The sequence below is a fragment of the Tupaia chinensis genome, unplaced genomic scaffold (genome assembly GCF_000334495.1).
Source record: "Tupaia chinensis unplaced genomic scaffold, TupChi_1.0 Scaffold138725_1, whole genome shotgun sequence".
Classification (NCBI taxonomy): domain Eukaryota; kingdom Metazoa; phylum Chordata; class Mammalia; order Scandentia; family Tupaiidae; genus Tupaia; species Tupaia belangeri.
The window spans coordinates 27,212-31,573 of NW_006198617.1; the positions used below are offsets into that span (position 1 = coordinate 27,212).

The 4,362-nt window shown below is 43.6% G+C and overlaps 1 pseudogene; it reads right to left on the reverse strand.

Annotated features, from left to right (window-relative positions):
* Positions 1-902: 902 nt before the first annotated feature.
* On the reverse strand, positions 903-1,796 carry LOC102497350 (ADP/ATP translocase 2 pseudogene; annotated as a pseudogene).
* Positions 1,797-4,362: the final 2,566 nt, after the last annotated feature.

Below are 4,362 nucleotides of genomic sequence, written 5' to 3' on the forward strand. Positions count from 1 at the left end.
CTGTTGCTCCCTCTTCTGTCTTCCCTTTTTTTTTTTTTTTTTTTTTTTTTTTTTTTTTGGTAATGTTTCCTATTTACATTGTTTTTAAAGGCGCAGTTTTTCTCTTACTCTCAGCTCCACCTTTTATCTTGTTAATTATTGCCCTGGTCCTCCACCCAGGCAGAAGAGGCCAGGCTTTCAGAAGGAGTCTCCACATGTCTCCTAGGAACTAGGTATTGCAGGGCAGAGGAGAAATGAAAACTTTCTACTGATAATTCAGCCTCCAGCAAACAAATTAGCGGTAGGGAGCCCCCCACCCCACCCCCAGCCTACTATCTCTATTTCTGTGTTTCTGTCTCTGTCTCTCCCTCTTCTGTCTTCCCTCATTTTCTGAAATTTTTCCTTTCTACATTGTTTTTAAAGGCACAGTTTTTCTCTTACTCTCAGCTCCACCTTTTATCTTGTTAATTATCGCTCTGGTCCTCCACCCAGGCAGAAGAGGCCAGGCTTTCAGAAGGAGGTTCCACATGGCTCCTGCAAACAAGCTAGTGGTAGGGAGCCCCCCACCCCACCCCCAGCCTTCTATCTCTATTTCTGTGTCTCTGTCTCTATCTCTCCCTCTTCTGTCTTCCCTTTTTTTGTAATTTTTCCTTTTGACATTTTTTTTGTATTTTAGATGTTTTTATTTCTTCAAATTTATTATTTATCAGGAGTGACTGAAATAAAAAATATAATTGAGTCCCATCATCATCATCATCATCATGGAAATAACTTTTAAGAGAAAACTGGTCAGATGAATATTATTGCTTCCCATTTTCAACCAGTAAATAGTTGCCACTGATAGACAGCCAAGGGACTGTCAAAAATGCTTAAGATATGTTATACAACGCCTGTTCACAGGAGAATGAAACCTATGAAATAACTTAGGTGAACTTGATTTCATCATACAAGACAAACACAAAAGCACCACCCATCCCTCTGAGAATATTGGACCATGCACCCTTAAAAAAAGCTTTGCCCTCTTCATCTCGAGCAATCTTCCTCCAGCAATCAAGCATGCCTGTGTGCATGATGTCAGTTCCTTTGTGCCCCGACTACATCATCATGCAGTGACGAACAGTGTCAAATGGATAGGAAGTCAATCTGGCAACGGTGGTGACAGACTGTGCCATCATCCAGCTAATGAAGATATGAGTATTCTTGGGATCTGGAAGCATTCCCTTTGCAGTGTCATAGATACCAAAGTAAGCAGCTCGGTAGATGATAATACCCTGCACGGACACGTTAAAGCCTTGGTACAGGCCCCTAATCCCATCAGATTTGTAGATCTTAACCAGACAGTCACCGAGGCCTTTGAATTCCCTTTCAGCTCCAGCTTTACCCACATCAGCTGCTAGACAGGTACAGGCAAAATTAAGAGGGTACACAAAGCACAAAGACGTGGCCCCAGCAGCACCACCAGATGCCAGGTTCCCTGAAAAGTAGCGCCAAAACTGGGTCCTCTTGTCCACACCACCCAGGAAGATCTGTGTGTATTTATCTTTGAAGGCAAAGTTGAGAGCCTGGGTGGGAAAGTATCTGATGACATTGGCCATGTTACCACGCCAGAAGGACAGGACTCCCTGCTCCTTGGGGATATGAACCACACAGTCTATGATGCCCTTGTATTGCTTATCTGCGGTGATCTGCTTGCTGGCATGCTGCACCTGCAGCAGCAGCTTGACCCGCTCGATGGGCACTACCACAGTCTTGGAGATGGCCACGGCCACTCCACCCGCCAGGAAGGCCTTGGCGAACGACACACTGGCATCTGTCATGTTGAAAGGAAAGAGGAGGCAGACGACTGTGGGACGGGCCTGCGCTGGGAATCGGCTTAGACTCCAGGACTCTGGGACCTTTTTGACATTTTTTTAAAGGCACAGTTTTTCTCTTACTCTCAGCTCCACCTTTTATCTTTTTAATTATCTCTCTGATCCTCCACCGAGGCAGAAGAGGCCACGCTTTCAGAAGGAGGTTCCACATGGCTCCTGCGAACTAGGTATTGCAGGGCACAGGAGAAATGAAGACTTTCTACTGATAATTCAGCCTCCAGCAAACAAACTAGTGGTAGACAGCTCCCCACCCCACCCCCAGCCTTCTCTCTCTATTTCTGTGTCTCTGTCTCTGTCGCTCCCTCCTCTGTCTTCCCTTTTTTTTTTTTTGTAATTTTTCCTTTTTACATTTTTTTGAATGCACAGTGTTTCTCTTACTCTCAGCTCCACCTTTTATCTTGTTAATTATCTCTCTAGTCCTCCACCCAGGCAGAAGAGGCCAGGCTTTCAGAAGGTGGTTCCACATGGCTCCTGCAAACTAGATATTGCAGGACACAGGAGAAATGAAGACTTTCTACTGATAATTCAGCCTCCAGCAAACAAGCTAGCAGTACGGAGCCCTCCACCCCCAGCCTTCTATCTCTATTTCTGTGTTTCTGTCTCTGTCTCTGTCTCTCCCTCTTCTTTCTTCTCGTTTTTTTGTAATTTTTCCTTTTGACATTTTTTTAAAGGCACAGTTTTTCTCTTACTCTCAGCTCCACCTTTTATCTGTATCTCCCTCTTCTGTCTTCCCTTTTTTATGTAATTTTTCTTTTTTACATTTTTTTAGAATTATTTTATTTAACTTTATTAATTTATTCACTTATTTCTTATTAATTTCTTTCATCTCCAGCTTTACCCACATCAGCTGCTAGACAGGTACAGGCAAAAACAAGCTAGCGGTAGGAAGCCCTCCACCCCACCCCCAGCCTTCTATCTCTATTTCTGTGTCTCTGTCTCTGTCTCTCCCTCTTCTGTCTTCCCTTTTTTTTTCTATTTTTTCCTTTTTACATTTTTTTAAAGGCACAGGTTTTCTCTTACTCTCAGCCCCACCTTTTATCTTGTTAATTATCACTCTGGTCCTCCACCCAGGCAGAACAGGCCAGTCTTTCAGAAGGAGGTTCCACATGGCTCCTGCGAACTAGGTATTGCAGGGCACAGGACAAATGAAGACTTTGTACTGATAATTCAGCCTCCAGCAAAGAAGCTAGCAGTAGGGAGCCCCCAACCCCACCCCCAGCCTCCTATCTCTATTTCTGTGACTCTGTCTCTGTCTCTGTATCTCCCTCTTCTGTCTTCCTTTTTTTTTTTGTCTTCCTTTTTTTTGTAATTTTTCCTTTTTACATTGTTTTTAAAGGCACAGTTTTTCACTTAGTCTCAGCTCCACCTTTTATCTTGTTAGTTATCACTCTGGTCCTCCACCCAGGCAGAAGAGGCCAGGCTTTCAGAAGGAGGTTCCACATGGGTCCTGTGAACTAGGTCTTGCAGGGCACAGGAGAAATGAAGACTTTCCACTGATACTTCAGCCTCCAGCAAACAAGCTAGCGGTAGGGAGACCCCTACCCCACCCCCAACCTTCTATCTCTATTTCTGTGTCTCTGTCTCTCCCTCCTCTGTCTTCCCTTTTTTTTGTAATTTTTCCTTTTTCCTTTTTATTTTTTTTGAGAGGTTTTTGCTATAGGGAGCGTGCACTCACCAGACAGACAGAGAGATACATAGAGACAGAAAGTGAGAAATCACCCCCCAGAGGGGATGGTCATGCCGCAATCCCTTCTCCTCCATTCTCCTCTCGGGATCTTGGGCACACACGCACATGCGCCCGGTGTGAGTTTTAAGCCAGGGGTCCCAGGATGTGAACCACAGTCGACTACGTGGGAGTCCAGCGACATAGCCATTACTCTGACTGCTGGTTCCCCTTTTTACATTTTTTTTAAAGGCACAGTTTTTCTCTTACTCTCAGCTCCACCTTTTATCTTGTTAATTATTGCTCTGGTTCTCCACTAAGTCAGAGGAGGCCAGGCTTTCAGAAGGAGGTTCCACATGGCTCCTGCGAACTAGGTATTTCACGCAGCGTGCAATCGCGCCACACGTTTTCTATTTTGTGATTTAAAAAAAAAAAAAAAAAAACAGGAAAACAGTTGTTACAATTTTTTTCTTTTTTTTTCTTTTTTTCTTTTTTTGTTGTTGTTTCATTCTCTTATTCACTTCCCTTTTTCTGTCTCTCCACTCTCCCATATCCATTTAATGTGTTTTTAGAAGGATCTAAGACCACTGTAGCTATACATCCAAATATTAATAGGGTTAAAATATTCCTCAATATCTACCGAATCTGCTGCATCAGCGATCACAACAGAACGGCAAAGAGATTCTAGATCACCTCTGTCTGCTTGCTCCTGAACATTCAGACTGAACTTCAAGGATTTGAAAGAAACACTCCATCCATCAGATGACAAGAAATCACCACAGGACCACAAGAAATATGGAAAAGCAAGAAAATATCTCTCCTCCAAGGGAAAAGAGTAACTCTTCTTCA